Source organism: Engystomops pustulosus, chromosome 11 (assembly GCF_040894005.1).
Source record: "Engystomops pustulosus chromosome 11, aEngPut4.maternal, whole genome shotgun sequence".
Classification (NCBI taxonomy): Eukaryota; Metazoa; Chordata; class Amphibia; order Anura; family Leptodactylidae; genus Engystomops; species Engystomops pustulosus.
The window spans coordinates 21,422,458-21,447,058 of record NC_092421.1 but is presented as its reverse complement, the minus strand read 5'-3'; the positions used below and the strand labels follow the sequence as shown (position 1 = coordinate 21,447,058).

Below are 24,601 nucleotides of genomic sequence, written 5' to 3'. Positions count from 1 at the left end.
TCCCTGTGATCGTAGCAACCCAAAGAATAAAGTAGACATGTCATTTGGGGCACACAGTGAAAGCTGTAAAATCCAAGCCCACAAGAAAACGGCGCAAATGTGTTTTTTCACCATTTTCACTGCATTTGGAATTTTTTTCCCGCTTCCCAGTACGCGCCATGCCATTATATATATATATATAACGTCACTACGAAGTGCAATTTGTTACGCAGAAAATAAGCCATCACAGAGCTCTTTATGTGGAAAAATAAAAAAGTTATAGATTTTTGAAGGTGGGGTGTGAAAAATGGAAGTGAAAAAACTAAAAAAGGCCAAGTCGTTAAGGGGTTAAGGGTGATGTCACACATGGCGCTTTTGGTCTGTTTTTAAACATCCATTTTCAGTCCGTTTTTGCCCATGTACCATGCATTTGGCTGCTTGCATCCTTTTTATCTATTAAGATAATTGGGAAAAATTGACCAAAAACTGACCAAAAACGCCATGTGTGGCATCACCATGAGTCCTAACATCCAGGCACATGTTGGTTTGGACACTGGGGGGTCCTAGTTGTAAACTGCCCAGGGCCCATGGGACACTTAATCCGCCACTGTTCCCATATTTCCATATGGCCCGTATTCCTTAAGATCTGTGGTCCTACACCTATATACTATAATCACCATGGAGGAGATTGATAAGGGCGTGTATGCCAGTTTTCTTGCATACAAGCCAAGAAAAAGTCACGGTTCCTGGTCATTTGCCAGGAATTGCGACTTTTTTTTCCCTCTGCTACCGTCATCCCAAGTGGACGGGAAGCGGGCAGAACCTGGTGTAGGATAGGAAAGGGGTGCATGATTTTGGTTTGGCAGGGGAGTAATTAATCCCACCCTATAACTCTCTAGGTCACTTCTACTGTAGTTTATTACACACTGTCAGTCAGCGTTAAAAAAACGCATTCGTTTTTGACAGGTTTTACCAATTATCTTAATTAAAACGGGTCAAAAACTGATGCGTTTTAAAAAAATGCATGTGTTTTTTGACGAACTGCTTAAAAACGGGCCAAAAACGTGCTCAAAACGTCACATGTGCCATCACCCTAAGGGCGCGTTCACACGTTGCGTTTTGACCTGCGTTTTCATTGCGTTTCAAACGCATATACAACAGCTTAGGAGAGGTGATTTGCCTAATTACATCACTGTTAACGTTTCCGTTAACAAAACGCATCGTAAACGCGATGTTAACACATGCGTTAACATTGCGTTTACAAACGTAAACGGTAATGTAATTAGGCAAATTACCTCACGTCAGCTGTTGTATATGCGTTTCAAACGCAATGAAAATGCAACCAAAACGCATTTCAGATCGTAAAAAAACGCATGCGTTTTTGACAGGTTTGACCAATTATCTTAATTCAAACTGGTCAAAAACGCTCTGAAAACGCTCTACTAAAAATGGCCCAAAAACGGCCTAAAAAACGCCACGTGTGTCTTTACCCTAAGGCCGGCAGCACACTTTGCGTTTGGAACCGGTTTTTGGGGCGTTTTTTAAGCAGTCCATTAAAAAAATGCATGTGATAAAAAACGCATGTGTTTTTTGAAAACACATCCGTTTTTGACTGGTTTTACCAATTATCTTAATTAAAATGGGTCAAAAACGTATGCGTGTGTGCTTAAAAACACCCCAAAAGTGGGTTCAAAACGTCATGTGTGGCATCACCCTTAGGCCGGCGCCACACATGGCGCTTTGTCTGCGCTTGCAAACGCAAACAAAGTCGCGCCAACCGGGGCGGGCCTCGGCCCGATCGCATCGGCGTTTCTATGGAAACGCCTGCGATCGGGAACGAGCCGCCGGTGTTTCGCGTTAAATTAACACAAAACACCGGCGGCTCGTTCCCGATCGCAGGCGTTTCCATAGAAACGCCGATGCGATCGGGCCGAGGCCCGCCCCGGTGGGCGCGACTTTGTCTGCGTTTGCAAGCGCAGACAAAGCGCCCTGTGTGGCGCCGGCCTTAGGGTGAAGACACACATGGCGTTTTTGGGCCGTTTTTACTAAGTGCGTTTTCAGATCGTTAAAAACGCATGCGTTTTTTAAAAACGCATGCGTTTTTGTCCATTTTTTATTGCGCAATTTCGGAAAAACTGACAAAAACGCATTCGTTTTCAAAAAAACGCATGCGTTTTTAAAAACCCGATGCGTTTTTTAACGCATGCGTTTTTAACGATCTGAAAACGCACTTAGTAAAAACGGCCCAAAAACGCCATGTGTGTCTTCACCCTTACACTTCCAAAAAAACAGCCAAACGCATTGTAACATATAAAAATGCATGCGCTTCAAAACACATCCGAAAAAGCCACCCTCAGGGCGCTTTCTCACAATTCGTTGCGTCACTTTCTTTTATGCGTTTTTGATGCATTCCAAAGGCTTCAGCCTTAATCAGATTCTGAGGTTACGTTGCGTTTTAGCAGATGCAGTGGAAACGCAATGTATCCTTAGCATGTGATCAAGGCTGAAGCCTTTGGAATGCGTCAAAAACGCATCAAAAAACGTGACACAACGCATCGTGTGAATGTGCCCTCAGGGTGCTGCCACACAAGGCGTTCTTGGAACGCTTTCAAACCGTTTTTAAACGCATGCATTTTTGAATGTTTACCATGCGTTTGTCTGGTTTGAACCTCTTTATCTTCATTTCTAGAACTGTAGGCTGTGAAACGAATCAAAACCCCTTCACGCTCCATGGCGGATATATCCGCCACGGAGCTGTGAGGGGTGTATGAAGAGGGCTCACTGGCTATGGAGAGGGCTCAGAAAATTTGAAGGAGTCCAGCTCACCTCACACCAAACAGGAGAATCCAATGAAGCACGGACTGCCCCACTGCAAGGGCTGCAACAGGTTAACAAACGTAGGAAAAAAGGATTCCGTGTCCAGCTTCATCCAAGATAATCCACACTTTTATTAGGGCATAATTGTTAAAATTCCAGAGTGTTACATGGCCAACATGTTTCAAGCGGGCAGACCGCTCTTAATCATGGCTTAAACAAACTGAGTGATACAAACAAACTAAAAAGCATGTGCTTAGACAGACACACCCCCAAACTGATGATGCCGTATGTGTCACTTCCTGGAATCCTCGAACATCGTCATTGGAGGAAGAAACAGACCGGAGTGTCAAGTTCATAAACAAATGCATGTTAACATTAGAAAAGTGAATATAAACAGACAACAATGTGGAATAACATGCAAGTTCAAAAAGACATGCTGGAGGTAAGTTGACAATAGATAATATACATTTTAAGAGAGACACATATCAAAATTGTTAGTTTCAAAAATTAGAAGTACATCACAGCATGTTAGAGATAAGTTAACAATAAGTTGACAATAAGTTAACAATAAGTTAACAATACATGAAATACAATTTAAAGAAGACACATGTCAGTATTGTTAGTTTCAAGAGTTAGGGATACATCGCAGGGCAAGAAAAGGGGGCATAAAAACCAATGAATTTATAGTTTGCTGATAAATGCAGCGACAGAGGCAATCAAGTTGGCCCTAACATCTTGAAAAAAAAAGAAGAAGGAGGGGGGGGAAGTCTGGAAAAAAAAAGGAAAGAAATGCATAAGAACAATCAGTCGTTATTTAAAATAAATGCTTCATGGACTGTCGGAAGGACAAAAGGGGCGTGGAGATAAGAAGAAATGCCAGCGAATTTGGTAAGAGAGTATATATTTTACACACACTTAAGCTGTATAATGATAGAGGAGATCATTTTTCATATTGAGACCTAGTGGATGGCGAGAGTCCAGCGTGAATATCCAATGGGCCTCGCGATCGTGCAGTAGGGCATTGTAGTCGCCCCCTCTCAGTGGTTTAGAAATTTTCTCTATTGCATATATCCGGAGACAATCAGTTCTAGCATTATGTACACGTAAAAAATGTTTAGAGGCTCCTGAAAGGTTTCTGTTAGATGGGTTCTTGATATCATTGAGGTGTTCAAGGAACCTAATTTTTAATTTACGTGAAGTTTGACCAACGTATATTAGGTTGCACTCTAGACAATGAATAATGTAAATAACATGATTCGAGTTGCAATTAATATGGCCTTTTATGGAAAAATCCCTGGTACCTTCACTATTTTTAAATATAGTTGTTTTAAGTACATATCCACACGTGATGCAGCGCGTGGCCCCGCATTTATAAAACCCAGAATGGGAGAGCCAGGTGTCTGTTCCACGTGCGGACAAATACATGGAAGGGGAAATGATATTTCCCAGGGTTAAACCTCGTTTGGGAACAATTTTACAACCTTCCTTCAAAAGTTCTTCCAGTATGGGATCATTAGACAACAAGGGTAAGTGTTTGCGGATGATATGCGAAATCGCCCTAAACTGAGGGCTGTATTTTAATACTAATGTTGGTTTGTTGTCTTTGTTATGATTTTCATTATGGACAATGTTATTTGTAGTATATGAAAGATGGGGCTTAATTAGGGTGTCCCTGTGTTTTTTGCTTACAATATTGTTGGCCCGTTCTAATGTCCATTTTGGGTATCCCCTTTGAGAAAGTCTGTCTCGAATAATGTTACTTTCTAATGCATAAGCCAAATCTGTGCTACAATTCCGTTTTGCTCTAGTGAGTTCACCAACTGGTATGCTTTTGATGGTGTGTGAAGGGTGTTGCGATTTAGCGTGTAGAATGGTATTGCCACTGGTCGGTTTCCGATAGGTTGAAGTGTTGATGGTGTTGTTCTCATCAATTGTGAAGTGGAGGTCCAGGAATGTTATGTTGGTGGGATGTGTGAAAAAGGTAAATCTTAAATTACAGGTATTGTCATTTAGATAATCCAAAAAGAGTGGTATGGCAAGTTCATGTCCCTTCCAGACAATCAATAAATCATCAATGAACCTGCCATACCACTCTAGGGAATCTGCAAAGGGATTAAAATCCCCATATATATATGTCTCTTCCCACCATGACATAGTTAAATTTGCTAATGATGGCAAAAATTTCGCCCCCATGCTAACGCCCCTGGTTTGGAGGAAGAATTGTTTGTCAAACATAAAGTAGTTGTGGCTCATAAGAAACAAGCAGACATCCACTATATACCCTTTGAGTTCTGGTGTATATGAACTATATTTATTAAGATGGAATTCCAAGGCAGTGATGGCAATATGATGAGGGATCGATGTATATAGTGATGTTACATCACAACTTAACCAGCAATAGTTTGATTCCCATTTGAGTTTGGACAAGGAGGATAACACATCCCTGGAGTCCTGTAAAAACCCTGGAACCCTAACTACCAGGGGTTGTAGTAGATGGTCTAACCAGGCGCTTAAGTTCTCTGTCATTGAGCCTATCCCCGAAATAATAGGACGCATTGGGGGAGGGGAAATACCCTTGTGTGTCTTGGGAAGCGCATGCATAATGGGAATTTTAGGTTGTGATATGTAGATGCGGTCAGCTTGAGATCCATCTATTACACCCAGAGAAACTCCTTCATTAAGCAGTTTTAGTAGTGTCTGTTGAAAACAGATAGTCGGGTCACTTGATAATTTACGATAGGTAGTTTCATCTCTTAATAACTTAAAGATTTGTTCTTTATAGGTGGTGCTGTCTAGCAGGACCACTGACCCACCTTTATCTGACATCTTAATAATAGTATCATCCCACTGTTTAATTTGATGGAAGGCTTTTTCTAAATTGTAAGATAGATTACGTTTAGTGGGAGAAAGATTTGTTTTGAGAAGTTTTAAATCCCTTTCTATCCTGTCTTGAAAGACAGTCATGCTGTCTGCACGTGAATTGATGGGATAAAAAGCAGTATTTTTAAATTTAAAGTTTTTAGTATCGTTTGTACAGTCTAATTGTTCCTTCTCAGTGTCTAATGATATAAGGTTATGTAGTGTTACCTGTTCATTAAACATCAATTCTTTAAACATGTTTTCAGGTTTCGAAAAGACAGTAGAAATATCAGGAATAGAAACATTCTCTGTAAAAAAATGTCTTTTGACAGTTAGATCTCGAACAAATCTATTGATGTCAACAATAGTGTCATATACGTCAAAGTCCTGGCTTGGGACAAAATTTAGTCCAAGGGACAACAATCTCACCTGAACCTGTGTAAGAGTTCGAGACGACAAGTTGACCACATCTAGTTGGTTTTCTGACTTCGGAGTAGTCGTGTGGGGATACCCTCTGGTTGTTGACTGATGTTTTCGCCCCCCGCGTCGTTTTTTGCATTGTTATTCTTTCTCTTTTTCTTATAATAAGACGGTCTTTTCGGGGTACTCGCTGATTGTTCTTGTATAATAGCTGTCGAAGCATCTGAGTCTGAAGAGGCAAAACTAACCGCTGAGGTAATTGATCTGGAGCGACGTCGTCTTCTATGAGTGTGTTTTAGGATAGATTTTGGGGGATAAGGCGATCTCTCCCATCTACCCCATTCATAAATTTGATCATGATCATAATCGTATTGGTCTCTCTGTAGTTATGTTTTCTTGTTAGCAGCTATTTTTTCTTCCAAAGTCGATATATGTTCATCAATTCTCCTGGTTATTGAGTCAAAAGTGTCCTTAGGTAAATTAGATTCCAGGTTTTCTCTGGTAGTGGAGATCTCTGATTGAAGCTCTTGCAATTTCTGTTCCTCATTACATATAATAAGATTCATTAATTTTATTGAGCAATCAGAAAGAATGTCATTCCATTCCATAACAAAAGTCTCAGAATAAATATTTGACGGTATCTTTTTTATACGTAAACCTCTAGGAATCATACCTTTTTCGACATATGCCTTTAAGGTGGTGTGATCCCACCAAATTTTGGCTTCTTGCTCTGAAAGTTTCTCCAAGTGTTTTCCATTATCATGTTCACACTGTGTGCTGTTTGGCGTGGCACTGGAAAAAACCGCAGCTGCACGATCGTTCCTGTTCATTGTTTGAAGTTATAATGAAGAATCGTGCATGAATTACAGTCCACAAAGATATAGAAACGCTCTGGAGAATAAGGAAATTTGTTGCCCTGTAGGTGAGGTGTGCACGGTAGCAGTGATATACAGAAAATTTGAAGGAGTCCAGCTCACCTCACACCAAACAGGAGAATCCAATGAAGCACGGACTGCCCCACTGCAAGGGCTGCAACAGGTTAACAAACGTAGGAAAAAAGGATTCCGTGTCCAGCTTCATCCAAGATAATCCACACTTTTATTAGGGCATAATTGTTAAAATTCCAGAGTGTTACATGGCCAACATGTTTCAAGCGGGCAGACCGCTCTTAACTGTAGGCTGTGAAACGAATCAAAACCCCTTCACGCTCCATGGCGGATATATCCGCCACGGAGCTGTGAGGGGTGTATGAAGAGGGCTCACTGGCTATGGAGAGGGCTCAGCCCGTGAGCCCTCACCATGCAGCTGACTTGTGACTTGTTATTATGTCAGGGTCGTTAAAGGGTTAAAAATGCATGTGTTTTCAGTATTTAAAAACAGTCCAAAAGCGGTCCCAGAACGCCCCGTGTGGCAGCACCATAAAACTACATGCAAAAACCTGAATGTACAACATGAGCCAGGGCTGCACAGGTGACTGCGTACAACTCATGGGCCTCAGCTGTAGCTCAAAGAGTAAATTATTAGTAACAAAAAGTCAGAGCTTGTGCCCGGTCTGTAACCTGTGAACGGAGAGATGTGGAGCGCACAAGATACAGCTCTGTTTGTCACACAAAGGAAGGAACTGTCATAACCGTGAAATACATTTAGACAAAAGTACAAACTTTATGAAAGCTTCATCAGACCTGTATCTGTATATAACCAAAGCTTCACTTCTCCAGCCGAGCCAAATACAGAGCAAAATGCTAAATAATTCTGTGTCCTGCCTGGGGGGCACAACATGTCCCAGCCAGCCCAAGCGACTACTTGTGCCGATCAAATGTGCCTGGAGAAAGGCTGGATCCTATCCATGGAAGATTGACCGACATCAAAATATACCAAGGAAATAGCTTCATACTGGATATGATGATCCTATCGTCAGCACGAACTACTGCAAACAGCGCGACAAGAACGCGCTCTCCATCATCCTAGGATCGGTGAGTTACTGAAGACATATGGAGATGATGAGGCTATAAGTTGTATTTGTGGAGATTTATGCAGGATCAGGGGCACAACTACAGCGGTAGCAGCCGCTGTTGGGGCCCGCAGTGTCAGGGGGCCCCGTCATCTGACCTGACACAATAAAGAATGGAGGATGTGCACCATTATATCTATATTGTACTGCACATGTCCAGCATAATATGTATATAACATACACTGTGATGTATATATGCAGTATCTGTGATGTGTATATGGTGTCTGTATACACTGTATGTGAGTATGTTGCAGATGGCACTGTATGTATGTGTATATGCACATGTGTATTTATATGTGATTGTAACTCGCATGTGTGAGTATACTAATATGTATATTTTTTAAGTGGGAAGGGAGGGCCCATGCAGTAGCCTCCAAGGGGGCCCCATGCAGTAGTCTGCTAGGGGGCCCTGTCTTTCCTAGTTACGCCACTGTGCAGGGTTAATCTTATATATGTAATGTGAGCTTCCTACAATACATATGAAATAGCTGTCACAAGAAATAATGAATTAGCTGGTTAATACATGAATTATCCTTATAACTTTCCAAAATTGTGTACTGGAGACATTTACGTGGCTGAATAGCAGGAAAGTCCACAGCAAAAATTTGTTGAAATGAGCAAGTTTCAACTTTTGCTTCCAGTTTTTATAAAGTTATGAATTCTGAAAATCCCATTTTTTTTTTTTTTTAAATCCACATGTATTCTGCAAATTATTATTTTTTTATTTTTTTTTAGGTTGCTGTCACACCCACCTCTAGCGTTGCATTTACAAACACAGCGCTAGTGTACGGGGGTGGGCATCAGCTTTTCTACGGAAACGCAAGCCATCCTTAACCAGAACCCAGTGGAGCAGATTTATCAAGCTGTCCAAGAGTAAGAATTTGCTTAGTTGCCCATGGCAACCAATTACAGCCCAGTTTTCATTTTACCAGCGTTCATGAATATTCTTACTCATAGGCTGCATTCACACTGCCGTATGGGGGACATATATACGTCCCCCATAGATGGCGTAGGGCGCACCCTACGGGAGCGGTACGGTGCAGCACACATGTGGCACCGTACCGCGCCGTACCCAGTGAAAAGATAGGACATGTCCTATCTTTTCTCTGCATACCGCGCCATGCGCCATGTTCCTCTACGGCTCACCCCCTCCTCCTCTCCCCGGTGCCGCTGTTTGCCCGCCGTACCATAGCAGTGTGAATGTAGCCTTAGGCTAGCGACACACGTGGCGTTTTGAACCCGTTTTTGTGCTGCTTTTAAGCAGTTCGTTAAACGTATGCGGTTTTTGAAAAAGGCATCCGTTTTTGACCAGTTTTAATTAAGATAATTAAAACGAATCCATTTTCAAAAAAGGCGTTCATTTTTCAAAAACGCATCTGCTTAAAAGCGGCCCAAAAATGGTTTCAAAACGCCACGTGTACTGCCGGCCTTGGGCAGCTTGATAAATCTTTCCCCGTGTCTTGCATTGTTTTGATGCAAGACACCAGGCTCATACATTTACATAGAAATGCATATGTGATCGGCCTGAGGCCCACCCCCATACACTAGTGCTGCCTTTGTAAAATGATTTACAGTAATGTCTGGTTATGCTGCTGACAGTGAAGTCAATGAATTAAATAAAAACTTTCCATGTGATGGTGAATAGCTTGCTGATTAGTGGGGTAGCTTTTATCTCCCAAATTCACAGAGCTCCTAATGACACATACACCCTCCTGTACCAGTCATAGCTTGGTTTACTGCTCCATAGAACCAACCCCCGCCCCCCCAACAATAACACTAAGGGTGATGTCACACATGGCGTTTTTGGTCCGTTTTTAAACATCCGTTTTCAGTCCGTTTTTGGCCGTTTACCATGTGTTTGGCTGGTTACAACCTGTTTTATCTATTAAGATAATTGGGAAAAACGGGCTAAAAACAAAACAAAAACGGACCAAAAACGCCATATGTGGCATCACCCTAATTGTGCCTGTTATCATTTACATGCCTCTGGGAAAGCCACCTGGGTGAGTGTACGGACTCGGGTCCAGGTTCCGCTGAATCCGGCGGACCAAAATACTGATGGGTCTGCTCATCACATATCAAGGGAAAATATGCAAAGCCTATTTTAGCTACCTTGTATGGCAGCTCCCTTGACATCAAGTATGACCTACAAGAAGCCTTATGACATGATGCAGGATTAAAACTAAAGCAGTATATCTATTCCAGAAGGAACAGACTCCCAACTGTAGACAGCACTGTTTCCACCTGATTGGGTCTCTTCAGTACAGTGTAGGGAACTGGATTGGCTGTGTGACAGGCTTGCGACTAGGGTCAGGAAGTAAGAGTTCTCCTTACAGTGACTGCCAATTAAGGCCGCAGTGTAGGTGTGTGGAGACTTATAGCCATTGACACTTCACTAGGGGAATTCTAAACAGTTCTGTCTACAGTCTGTTCCTTCTGGAATAGATATACTGGTTTGGTTTTAATCTCGCATCATGTCATAAGGCCTCTTGAAGGTGATTCTTGATGTAGAGGGAGCTGCCTTACAAGGTAGATAAGAGGCATGGTTTTGGTTTGCTGATACCTACACAAGACACCTAAACATTTGTTTACTAGAGATGAGCAAACACACTCACGAGTATTTCGCCCGCTCGAGAAAATGGCATCTCCCGCCGTTGTGATTTTTGGCGGCCAGAAACGGAGCCAATCACAAGCCAGGAGACTCCACTCCACCCAGCATGACGTGGTACCCTTACACGTCGATAGCAGTGGTTGGCTGGCCAGATCAGGTGACCCTGGGATAGACTAGCCGCTGCCCGCGCTGCTCGCATCATTCTCTGTCTGGATGCCGTTAGGGAGAGAGCTGCTGCTGGTCAGGAAAAGCGTTAGGGTGTTCTATTAGAATAGTGTTAGGCAGGAGTGATTCTACAAGAACCCAACAGCCCTTCTTAGGGCTTCAATAACATTATATATTTACTTTTTTTTGGTTTGCTTGTGGCTGGGCTTGCTGCCACTAGTAGTGCAGCAAGTACCATATTGTGAGGAATTTGCTGGGAGACTTGCGACCGTTGTGTTTAGCTCTTAGTGACACACATATCCACCTCAAACACCGAAGTGGGACAATTTATTAGGGGTTTGATTTGAATTAGGCACAGTCTGCTGATTTATTTTTTTTTTACGTTTATCTACTTTTATAACTCAAAGTCATCTGGCACAGCACAAAATCCAGTTGTGTGCTGTCAGTGTAGGTTAGAAACTAGCCATAGCAATAGGATATAGCAGAGCTACATTCCCTAGGTTCATGTCTCAAGTTACTGGGACTCGTGGTAGAGCACTGTTGAGGCCAGAACAGTGCGAATAGGTGATGTCGTGGATTGCGGACAATGCTTCTGGCCATTTGTCCACCAGTCAGTCTTCCACGCAGTCCACCCATGTCACCGAAATCAGCACTCCTCCACCTCAGCCTCCTTCCCCCCAGTCTGCCCCCTCCCAGGAAAATTTGGCATTTGAACCGGCATACTCTGAGGAACTGTTTTCTGGACCCTTCCCAGAGTCACAAACCACTTGTCCGGTTGCTGCTGAGCTTTTTTCCAATGCCCAGGTTTTCCACCGGTTGCAGTCTGTGGGTGATGAAGACAATGGGGGACATTTACTTACAGTGTCGGTGTCTGCATTGGCTTTGTTACCGACCTGCTCTCGGTAAGAAGACACACATGTAATATTGTGGAACTGTGCAGAGACATTTCTGGCGCCGAGACTATTTTCTGTCCCTGGGACAAAATTTGTCCCGAGCACCAGAAATGTGTCCAACAGTCCCTGCTAGACCAGTTTTCTTTTGGTCTACTTTCCGTCAGTTTACACCGCCCAAAAAGGGCTGCGACACATAGTAATTGTGTCTGAGTTTCCACTCCGCCAAAGCCACGCCCCTTTTCGGAGAAGAGTCGGAGCAGACGGAAAAAGGCATTTTTTCTGTCCCCGACAGCTAATAAATAGGTCTGAGAGCAGAACATGTGGTGAGAGCGCCACAAAACTGGCGGAAACGCCATAGTAAATGTCCCCCATTAAGAAGTGTGTAAAGAGGTGTCGGACGATGAGGAGACATGGTTGTCAGACAGTGGTGAAGTTGTTGTCAGGGCAGGAAGTCCAAGGGGGGAGCAGACTGAGGGATCGGAGGATGATGAGGTGACAGACCCAAGCTGGGTTGATAGGCCGGGTGAACACAGTGCTTCTGAGACGGAGGCAAGTCCTATACCAGAACAGGTTGGAAGAGGCAGTGGTGGGGCCAGACGGAGAGGCAGGGCCAGAGCTGGTGCATCAGCGGCAAATGTTTCACGTAGTCAAGCTGCCGTGGCGAGGGCTAGATTTTCAGAAGTCTGGAGGTTCTTTAAAGAAACACCGGATGACCGACGGACTGTGGTGTGCAACCTGTGCCAAACCAGGATCAGCAGGGGTTCCACCACTACCAGCTTAACCACCACCAGTATGCGCAGGCATATGAATGCTAAACACCCCAAGCACCAAGCCCGTTCACCTCCGGCCGGGCACACCACTGCTCCTTCCCCTGTGTCATCTGCTAGTCAGTCCCCTGCCCAGGACCCTGGCCCAAACACCTCCCGTGCGAAAAACCCCATCTTCGCCTCCACGATCCTCCACAGCATCCACCAGCGTTCAGCTCTCCATACCCCAGACACTGAAGCGCCAAAGGAAGTATAGTGCAACCCATCCACACGCCCAAGCCCTCAACGTCCACATCTCCAAACCGCTTAGCCTAGATGCTGCGAGATGCTGCCCTATAGGCTGGTAGAGATCGAGGCCTTTCGAAACCTCATGGCGGCGGCCGCCCCTTGGTATCCGGTCCCCAGCCGCCACTACTTTTCCCGATGTGCCGTCCCAGCCCTGCACAAGCACGTGTCAGACAACATAATCCGTGCCCTGACAACGCCGTTTCTGACAAGGTCCACCTGACCACGGACACGTGGACGAGTGCTGACGGGCATGGCCACTATATATCGCTGACGGCACATTGGGTTAACTTGGTGGAGGCTGGGACCGAGTCTGACCCTGGGGCTGGTCATATACTGCCGACGCCGAGGATTGCGGGGCCTACCTCGGTCCAGGTCTCAAAGGCCTACTATGCCTCCTCCTCCTCCCACCCCTCCTCCACCTCCTCCTCCGAATTACCATCCGTGGGCATGGCGCCATCAGTCGATAGCTCTAGGCACAGCAGCAGTGGCATCGCTAAGCGACAGCAGGCGGTGCTCAAACTGCTGAGCCTAGGCGATAAAAGGCACACCACCCAAGAGCTATTACAGGGCATCACGGCGCAGACTGATCTGTGGCTGGCACCGCTGAACCTGAAGCCAGGCATGGTTGTGTGTGACAACGGCCGTAACCTGGTGGCGGCTCTGCAACTCGGCAGACTGACACATGTGCCATGCCTGGCCCACGTGTTAAATCTCATAGTTCAGCGTTTCCTCAAGATATACCCCAATCTGTCTGATTTGCTCACGAAGGTGCGCCGTATCTGTGCGCATTTCAGGAAGTCCAGCACAGATGCTGCCACTCTCAGGGCAGCGCAGCGCCGCCTCCAACTGCCCGCTCACCGTCTGTTGTGCGACGTGCCCACGAGGTGGAATTCAACATTAACCATGTTATCCATAGTTTACCAGCAGCGCAGAGCGATTGTAGACTGCCAGATGTCAACTTCCACCAGAACTGGTAGTCAGGTCAGTCAGCTTCCTCAAGTCTACAATGAGGAGTGGACGTGGATGTCTGATATCTGTCAGGTGCTGAGTAACTTTGAGGAGTCAACACAGATGGTCAGTGGCGATGCCGCCATCATCAGCCTCACTATCCCGCTGCTTGGCCTGTTGAAAAACTCTGTGGTCAGCATGAAGTCGGAAGCTTTGCGCTCGTCACAAGAGACGGGGGAAGAAGATTCCCTTGTTGATAGCCAAAGCACCCTCAGGTCTGTTTCTCAGCGCATATCGGAGGAGGTGGAGGAGGATGAGGAGGAGAATGTTGGCGAGACACAAGAGGGGACCATTGTTCAGTCCTTCACTGTTCAGCGTGTATGGGCAGAAGAAGCGGAGTTGGAGGAGGAGGAAATGGACAGTCAGGCCAGTGAGGGGAGTGAATTCTTGCACGTTGGGACTCTGGCGCAAATGGCAGATTTCATGCTAGGCTGCCTATCCCGTGACCCTCGCGTTCAAACAATTTATTCCAGCACCGATTACTGGGTGTGAAGAAGACGCATGTTTTTTTTATAGTATTGAAAACTGGTTTTCTGTAACTCTGGTTGTGGTCCATTAGTTTCCTGGTTGGTAACTTCTGTGTGAATGAGTGTGAATGATTTCTTATTCTACTTCTCTCATTAGGCCGGCCACCTAATGCTCTATTCTCTTCTGTCTAGTATCACCACCTGGGAGCTGTGTACCAAAACCAGGGAATGTGCTGTTACAATGTAAAATTATGTAATAAATGTTATGTTCTACTTACCTGCAGCATGGTGGGTCTGCTCTGACCTTATAAGAGGCAGGCCAGCAGCAGCTCTGGTGTTTTATAGGGGAAGCTGCAGAGAATTGTGGGTATGTCAATTGTATAAAAGGTGTCACTGACCAGCAATCTGGGGGATTATGATTGTGGAGATTTGTGTTTTGCCTTCTGCTGGCCTGTGAAACTACAAGAGCCTGGTGTTTATTGAACCTGTTATGTTATATATGGACTTTTCAAAATAAACTCCTTTGGATTATTTTCATCAAGCAGAGCCTGGTTGTGCATTGAAAAGCCTATGCTTCACACTGGGTATTCACTCTCCTGGGCCCACGGTACAAGCAAAATCTTTCCACTCTCATCCCTGGAGAGGAAAGGAGTGTGAGAATGCATGAATACCAGCAGGCCCTGGTGCACAAGCTGAAACAGTATTTCCCTTCTGACAGCGCTAGCGGCAGAGGGCGTACTTCTGCGGGACAAGTAGCGAGGGAGAGTAGGCGAGCAGGCAGCTTGTCCAGCACTGGCAAGGGTACGCTTTACAAGGCTTTTGCCAGCTTTATGTCACCCCAGCAAGACACTGTCACCTGTCCCCAGTCTCGGCAGAGTAGGGCTGATCTTTACAGAAAGATGGTGAGGGAGTACGTAGCTGACCATACCATCGTCCTAAATGATCACACAGCTCCCTACAACTACTGGGTTTCAAAGCTGGACATGTGGCACGAACTGGCGCTGTACGCCTTGGAGGTTCTTGCCTGCCCTGCCGCTAGCGTCTTGTCCGAGCGGGTTTTCAGTGCAGCTGGTGGCATCATCACCGATAAGCGTACACGCCTGTCGACTGACAGCGCTGACAGGCTGACGCTTATCAAGATGAATAAAGCCTGGATTTCTCAGGATTTCCATTCTCCACCAGGTGAAAGGAGCTCAACCTGAATAATGTATGCACTCCTCCTCCTCATTGTCCTCCTTCTCCTCCTCTTTGTACACTAAAGCAGAGGAAACTGGCTATTTTATGCCAGGGCCAACTGGCTCTAGCTATAGTACTCTATGTATTTAATTTTTCTGGAGAACCACCTACCTGCTCCTCTGGTTTGAAAACTTTTTTCACATACAGGCACTATCCAAATTAAATTGTCTCCATAGCAGCCTCCACACGTCGTCTTTTTAGCTGCCTCCATACGTTGTCTCCATTTCTACCTCTACACGTGATCGCCATAGCTGCCTCCAAAAGTCGTCCATATAGCTGCCTCCATACATCGTCCCCTTATCAAACGAGCTGTGTCAGGCAGAATTTTGGGTTGTTTTCATGGCTTCCACCTCAAACTTGTTAACTTTGTTGCCACCCTGCTGTGTTATCCACAAAATATACTGGCAAACTTTTATCATTTACCAATATTATTTCAGCGCTTCTTGCGCATCTGTTTACATTCCCCTCACCCGCCATAACCCAAACTTATAAGAACATTACTACACTTGATCTTATACAAAAGGTTCTTAGTAGTGCTGTTTGGGGAGTAGCCGAGAGACAGGGGCTTGCATTGGCAAAAGCTCGCCTGGCAGCGGAGCGCCAGCTCCATCCCAAGATGCAACTAACATAGTTTTAACTGCAGCACCTTTAATCTACTACTAGTTCACTGCCTCCATACATCGTCCCCTTATCAAACGAGCTGTGTCAGGCAGAATTTTCAGGTGCTGTTCCATTATTCCTAGGTGAAATATTCAAACGACCCGGCCTGCTTTTAAAATTATAATTTTTTCAAAGTAAACGCTTTGGGTGGGGAGGAGCCGAGAGACAGGGGCTTGGACAGGCGAAAGCTCGCCTGGTAGCGCACTGCCAGCTCCATCCCAAGATTAGGCAGCCTCAGAGGCATCCATGCATACTGCCCCTGCTGTTTCCTGTCCATTTTGCCTCCACGATCCTCCACAGCGTCCACCAATGTCTCCATGCGCAACTTTCAACTCTCTATACCCCAGACGCTGGAGCACGAGAGGATATGCAGCACATCATCCCCTTATCAAACGAGCTGTGTCAGGCAGAATTTTCAGGTGTTTCACCAGATACATAGTGGAACTCGGCCCATCTGTCGCCGCCATGCTGGAGACCTGAAGTTTCAATCATAGAAGCAATATGGATGCCCCAGTAGTCACTCTTAATCATGGAAGTCGTCTCCATGGCTGCCTCCACATGTCGTCCCCTTATCAAAAGAGCTGTGTCAGGCTAATTTTTCGGGTGTTTCACCAGATATGTTATGAAACTTGGTCACTATGTCGCCACCATGCTGTGTTATCGACTAAATATACCAGTGATGGCGAACCTTTTAGCGGCCGAGTGCCCAAACTGCAATCCAAACCCCCTTATTTATAGCGAGATGCCAATCAAAAATGAAAGCAGTAACTTATTGCTCCCTGTTTTTCAACAACTTTCGATCATATTGGCCTCCTGAGGAAAAGATAGAAAATTTGCATCATTTTATCTTCTTTCCAGTGTCCCTCTGTACACAGAGAATCGTGGGGCAGCAGAAGGTCCTCCAAAGATAATTTGGCCCTGTCTAATTCTCCCACTTACTACAGTCCCAAGTAGAGAAGCAAGTGTCACTTTAGAATATGTCTGAAAGCAGCATATTTTAAGTTGCTTCGAACTGCAGGAAGATTATTTGAGTCCTGTCTGGTGTGCTGGGGTGATGGCCTGGGAGCCCACAGAAAGGGCTTCGAGTGCCACCTCTGGCACCTGTGCCATAGGTTCGCCACCACTGAAATATACAGTCAACCTTTTGTTCACATAGGAAATCATTTCAGCGCTTTTTGCTCACCTCCTTTGGTTCCTCTCTGCCACCCATTGGTTTGAAGCCTGAGTCCATTTAGGGTATGTCGCCATGCCACTCTCTAGCCTGCCGCTGCTGCCGCTGCCTCTGCATGCCGTCCCCTATAGTGTCAGGGTCAATTATTGGATGTTTTAGATGCTATCTAGCCTCATTCGGTCACTCTGTCATGGCCATGCTGTTGCCCATCATTTTGGCATAATGGTGCGATTAAGCAGCCTCAGAGGCATCCATGCATGCTGCCCCTGCTGTTTCCTGTCCATTTCCGTGGTGTTTCCATCCTTTTCTGAGGTTCCCAGGTGTTTGGCCAAGCTTCCCTGTGCAGAGCCTTGGTCCCCTTGAAAAAGGCTCGAGTCTCCCATTAACTTCAATGGGGCTCGTTATTCGAGACGAGCACTCGAGCATCGGGAAAAGTTCGTCTTGAATAACGAGCACCCGAGCATTTTAGTGCTCGCTCATCTCTATTGTTTACCCTTTATCTCTGTCATTAAATGTCCTGTATGTTACAAAACCAGTTCCCAAGTAATGTCCACATGGACCTACAGTCGCATATAATGAACTATAAAATATATTGTAGGGTATTGGATGAATATGAAAGTTTACTTGCGCTGCTAAATGTCTGCTAAGCTTATGTTTCACCATTTTTATTTTCAATGGATAAACCCTACAAATGTGAAACATTGACAGATAGAAGTGTGATTTGCTATAACCATAATCCAGAAAATCTTGTAGCTTGAGGTCCCGCAGCACTTCATGGAATGTCCTGATATGATGATCATCGATCATCACTATCTAGCCAGCGGTTTGCTTCATGAATAATATAAAGGGGTCCGTACAGTTCCTATATGTACTGTAGTTTAGGCTCAATCTGACTCATTCTGTTCTTCTCTAGAAGAAATCCTTCTATGCGAGAATGCATTTGTACATATGAACCCAATAGTTTGCTTATATTTCACAAGGAAGATACAACAAAGCACAAAAGCTTTTCACACAGTCATGTGAATAAAGTCTTATGGCCCTTGCACACCAACATTATGGGGAAAAATATCCGGCTGCACAATTTGTGGCCTGATGAACGTCCCAATGTTCACGTTCGTGTAAATATAGCCTTAGAGACAATTCATTCCTTTATCAGTTACCATATAATAGTTGGAGGATATAATGGAAGTTGTTTTTTTTTTCTGGTTACAGTTCCATCACTGGGGCACACCCTCAATGGAAGTTCAGCTGAGGTTGGAGATGGATGCCATTCAATAGCATCTGTCTCCCATTATCTTTAGTGTCCTCCGCTGTATGTATACTTTTTTCCAGGGGGAAACAGGATGAAAAAGTGCCATCAGCTTTTCATCCTGTGTTTCCTGTTTGATGCAATGTGTATTGAGCAGAAGGATGCTTCCGTTTGCTAGTTTAAGTTTCTATGGACACTTTTCTTACATATACGCTGACGTCTAAAAACTAGATCAAAATGTAGCTTGGGAAGGGAAATCTGCTATATATTTGCTACAAAAAAGTTTTTCTAAAGAGAATTGGTATATATATGCCCCTTTAGAAAAAATACAGTGCATGCTGCAAAAAGAAGGTAAGTCGGTGTAGAATCAACGTCAACATAGAGAAACGGGAAAAAGGATATTGCTCATGAGAATTTCCCTTCCTGCGTACATCATCAAACTGCAAGTCACTGTCTGATTCTCGGAGATAGTAATTGGTTGTGCAAGTCTTCTTATACCAGTTCCCACACCAGCTCATACCTCTGCTGGGGACACTTTCACCAGGTTGAGGTGTGTTCAGACATCTGGAACTCGTCTGCATTGTAACAGAATTACTCATTAACTTGTGATAAGAAGAAATAGGTCAGGAATGTCATTCTAACCAAGACATGGATGATAAAGCGCTGGTTGCACTGGGTAACAATGTGTTTGTTATATATTATGCTTGCTACTTTTTTGTATAGCGTTGATCTCGTACATTCTGACAATTTTAAACTTTTGAGCATTGTTACATATCTATAAAGTATTGTATAATGATATCATTAAACTTGAATGTAAGTCTGAACAAGCAAGTCTTGATCAATCCCCGCCAATAGTAACCTGTTGGTTAAAGCTGCAAGTTCTTCCGGTGCAACCTATAATGCACACTGCGCAACTGCTAAAGGATTGGAAGGGGGGGGGGGAGGGTGAGACAGTGTAACAGCCTATAAAGCTAAATAACAGAAGGGCTAGAAGGGTTACCCCCTCAGACTCATTAGCATTAGAGATGAGCGAGTATACTCGTCCGAGCTTGATGCTCGTTGGAGTATTAAGGTACTCGAACCGGCTCGTTGCTCGGACGAGTATTTCCCCTGCTCGAGATCGAGCATTTAATTAAAAAAACACAGTGAAGAACAATGAAGAATAGAATAAAAACAGTGAACACAGTGAACACAGGATCATTTAAGTGAAAAAGACAGCGAAGAACACAGTGAAGAATAGATTACAGATGTTCGGCACATCTGCTTACTTGTCGGAAGATACGCGCGGAACGGCAGCAGGGAGACATCAAGCAGCACGGGGAGACATCGGGCAGCACGGGGGAGACATCGGGCAGCATGGGGGACACAGACATCGGGCAGCACGGGGGAGACATCGGGCAGCACGGGGGAGACATCGGGCAGCACGGGGGACACAGACATCGGGCAGCACGGAGACATCGGGCAGCACGGGGGAGACAGACATCGGGCAGCACGGGGGAGACAGACATCGGGCAGCACGGGGGAGACAGACATCGGGCAGCACGGGGGAGACAGACATCGGGCAGCACGGGGGAGACAGACATCGGGCAGCACGGGGGAGACAGACATCGGGCAGCACGGGGAGACTTCAGGAGCGGATCCCGGGACAGCGTATCACCCCGACAAGTAAGCAGATGTGCAGAACATCTGTAATCTATTCTTCACTGTGTTTTTCACTGCGTTTTTCACTTAAATCATCCTGTGTTCACTGTTTTTATTCTATTCTTCACTGTTCTTCACATCTGATAACTTGTCGGGAGATAATATACGCGTGGAACAGTGAAGAATAGATTGCAGATGTTTGCATACATCTGCTAACTTATCAGAAGACATTCTTTTTCAATTAAATAACACATTTTATTCCCGAACCATGGTCCCTTTGAAAAATGCTCGGGTCTCCCATTGACTTCAATGGGGCTCGTTATTCGAGACGAGCACTCGAGCATCTGGAAAAGTTTGTCTCGAATAACGAGCACCCGAGCATTTTAGTGCTCGCTCATCTCTAATTAGCATAATTTAAAATGTTGAATATTAGAAGGAAGGAGGCCATGGATAACAGATATAAGAGGATTAGTACAGTCACAGCACCTGGATCTATGAGTAAGGCCCTTGGTTTATCATGATGGATTTTGATGGTAGATTTTCTTTTAAATATTTTCAGTTCAGTCCAGTGATTTGAGCTTTGACGCGAGAAATCCTGCAGGTGCTTGTTAAGATGTATTGGATAAGAGTGGGTGCACTGAGAGCTGAAACACTGCTTCTGCAGTGGAAAACTTGAACATACAATGGCTTAGAATTTATAGCATGAATAGCATACAATGGCTTAGAATTTATAGCATGAATAGCATACAATGGCCTAGAACAGTGATGGCTAACCTATGACACGCGTGTCAGTGCTGACACACGTAGCCATTTTCACTGACACGCGGCTGCCTGAGAGTTAAGTTTCATCCTACATGATCAGGTGCAGTAGCCGGGAGGCTGAGAGATTGCACTGAGCTTCCAGCACTCCCCCCTCCTCCTCCTCCCCCGGGCCGGCCACTCCCCATGTGTGAGCTGTGCCTAGTGTCTCCAGTCAGCACAGGTATCAGCACAGGGCACAGCAGGAGAGGTGACCCGGCCATACACCCAGGAGGCTCCTCTGCAGCTCCTGATAGTTGTGGTGGGGGTAGGATGGCAACACAGTCAGAGGCCACATTGCTGCTGCCTTGTGTGATGTCCCAGCAGCTGCCACCTCTACACTGACCAGCTCCAGAGCAGGGATGAGGGGGGACAACCACTGCCATCATACAGTGAGTAAGGTCAGTGCACTGTATGATAGAAGACAGTCATCAGGGCTTGTGTGTCAGTTTTGTGACGTACAAGCCCTGAAATAATCGCAACGCCTTGCAAATCGCCAGACATTGCAATTATTTTGCTCCGCACACCTTCTATATGGCATGAAGGAAATGCGGACAGCGGAGCCTGCGCCCTCGCTATAACCTGTGAACTTTCATTGCTGAAAGTTTGCAGGTTACTAAGCAATTTCTGATTGTATGGCAGTACATGGTAGGATCAATCAGACAAGCCACGGATAAAGTACCCTAGAAGTTAAATAGTATACATATTTGTTATTTAAACTATAAATATCACAAAAATATGTTTTTTTGTCAAGGTGACACACCACCCGAGTTATGCTCGGTTTTTTGGCGAATTTTGACACACCAAGCTCAAAAGGTTGCCCATCACTGGCCTAGAATATATAGCATGAGTGCTGTTTGGACCCAGGTTGTAAGTCTCAGTAAGTAAAAGTTATTAGCAAATTTAGCCAAAAATGTATCTTTTCTCCTATTGCAAAGATCTGTAGCAATTCAGCCCTATGTGGAGCACAACTTGCAGAAGTCAATGCGTGCAGATTTACTTTACAGTAAGACCGTATGAATTAAAAACTAACTAAAAGAGATACACACATTCTATAAATGAGGCCCTATTCTTGTTTACCGTTAGTTCTTTAAAGGAAACCTACCACTTGACGTGGTAGGTGTAAGGTGCATATACCGAGCACCAGCTCGGGGTGAGCTGTTGCTGGAGCTTACTTTCATTAGTGTCCTAAACCGCTGTATCGCAGTTTAAACACATAGGAAATGCCGGGGAGCTGCGCGCATGATCGCGCGCATGGTGCGCGGTAGCTCCTACGGCTGTAAAGATTAAAAAGTGTTTAAACCGCGATACAGCGGTTTAGGACACTAATGAAAGTAATCACCGCCACCAGCTCACCCTGAGCTGGTGCTCGGTATTTCCATCTTATACCTACCACTTCAAGTGGTAGGTTTCCTTTAAGTATTCTTTAGGTTGTCATACCATTAGATATACTGTATATCTAGGCTTATTATAGGTCGCATATATCCCCTTAAATGCAGGATGGACAGAGAGCAGCACTGAGGTCCTTATCAGAATGTCCAGTCTTAAAGTACCTTATACACTCGAGTATAAGCCTAGTTTTTCAGCACAAAATTTGTGCTCAAAAACCCTAACTCGGCTTATACTCGAGTCAACTAAAAACATAAAGACAAAACTCATCTTTCTGACGTCACCCATAGGTCCTCTTCTGTCTGAGACAGTCTGAGACAGAAGAAGACCTATGGGGGACGTCGGAAAGATGAGTACAGTGTTATTTTTTTTCTTACTACAGGGGCTGGGCAGGCTGTATGCTACAGGGGTTGGGCAGGCTGTATGCTACAGGGGCTGGCAGACTATATACTGGGAGGCTGTAACCAATGCATTTCCCACCCTCGGCTTATACTCGAGTCAATAGGTTTTCCCAGTTTTTTGTGTTGAAATTAGGGGTCTCGGCTTATACTCGGGTCGGCTTATACTCGAGTATATACGGTAGTTGTGATTTAGGATTTCCTTTTGAGCTGTTGTCATCTGGCAAGAGTGGCATTACAGAACACCCTGGAGTTGTCAACCAAGACTCCCAAAGGTTACCCAAGAAATGTCATTTTTAGCTCATCACGGGTTCAAATAACCTAATTTGGGAGAGGGTGTGTATACAATAGTGTTCCACCTTGAGCTAAAAGGATGCTAGAAGTTCTGGGCACTGCTCTGTGGGTCATGTGGATTGCAGTTAACTTCAAAGATTTAGGAGAAGGGTCTGGGAGCAAAACACTTCTAGTGGCTCATGGCAACCAATCAGAACTCAGCTTTCATTTTTCTAGAGCAGTTTTTTATTTATTTTTTTAACAATCGTTTTTATTTGTTTTTTTAAAATGTATGACACAATAATTCACTTATTGGTATATAATGATATTCCATACACATAGGTGATTGAAGCAAGTCAATGTGTGCAAAATTATTTCTATATGCAAAAGCTGTGGAAAATCTGTATACATTTGAGACCTATTTAAAGGGGTTTTCCAGAAAAATGTTACATAGAGAGGATTTGCATGACCAAATTCCACCTGTAGAAAGGTGCGGTTTTTGGAAGAAAGAAGCAATGATTTGTAATTCTCGACAACCCCTGTAAGTTTGACGTAGAACTGTGAGACATAGGACTCTTGCACCTTGCTGGAACTGTATATTTTGGGTGCGCATTATAACTCATGTGTGTTAAATCTCTTTAATATGGCTGATCTTGAGTTCCAAAATAGCCTTGCCAGGCGGTATAATGTCAGTCATACATGTGATCTGGTCCCTCGAGCCAAGACTGCATCAGCGGAGTGTTCTTGCACCGCGCGCTTTGAAAAGGGATCAGTAGATCATTTACGATCAGTAGTTGGCACCGATTATGTAAGAGACATCTGGTTTGGCTGACTAGAATGCCTGACATTAAAAGCAAAATGTTACTAGTTTGTCACTTGGATATTTGCCCTTGGAATAATGCTATTCATTGAGCATGGCTGTCCTGTCTCAATCTGTGTCTCCAGGGGTGTAACTTGAGGGGGTGCAGATGTTGCGATAGCACCTGGGCCCAAGAGGTTTAGGGGGCCCTTATGGTGTCACTTTCCCATATGAGAAGACTAGTACTATAAACCATACATTATAGTCGGGGGCCTGGCACAGACTTTGTAGTAGGGCCCATCAGCTTCTAGTTACACCACTGTGTGTCTCTTCAGGAGAATACTACTTTGAGAAGGCCACCTCATTATCCAGGCCATTTCCATCTTGCCATATATATTGCATATAGGACCATTCTATTTGAGACCCCTTTTAAAGGGGTTGTACCAACCTTAACTGGTATAAGGGATAACAAATTGATTGTGGGATCTGACCACTGATGGAGTGGCCACATCAGGCCACTCCATTCAATACCACGGAGACCAACTATTCTTGTGATTGGGAGGGGGGGGGGGTTTAAGGGATAGCAATAAAACTTGGTACATCTAATAAATGTCCTGTTCTTTCAAGAAATTTGAAGTGCAGCCCCAGAAATGTCTTGACAAAATTTGCACTTTGGACCATATTATGTTTAATTTCTTTAAC

General features: G+C 44.7%; 1 protein-coding gene across 1 annotated transcript in view; it reads left to right on the top strand.

Moving 5' to 3' along the window:
- Nucleotides 1–8,026: 8,026 nt before the first annotated feature.
- PPP1R3C (protein phosphatase 1 regulatory subunit 3C) overlaps nt 8,027–24,601 on the top strand; it is a 33,495-nt gene continuing 16,920 nt past the window's right edge. The window contains exon 1 of the mRNA XM_072129922.1: nt 8,027–8,048. The gene's annotated coding sequence lies outside the window, so the exon portion shown is untranslated. The remainder of the gene's footprint in view (nt 8,049–24,601) is intronic.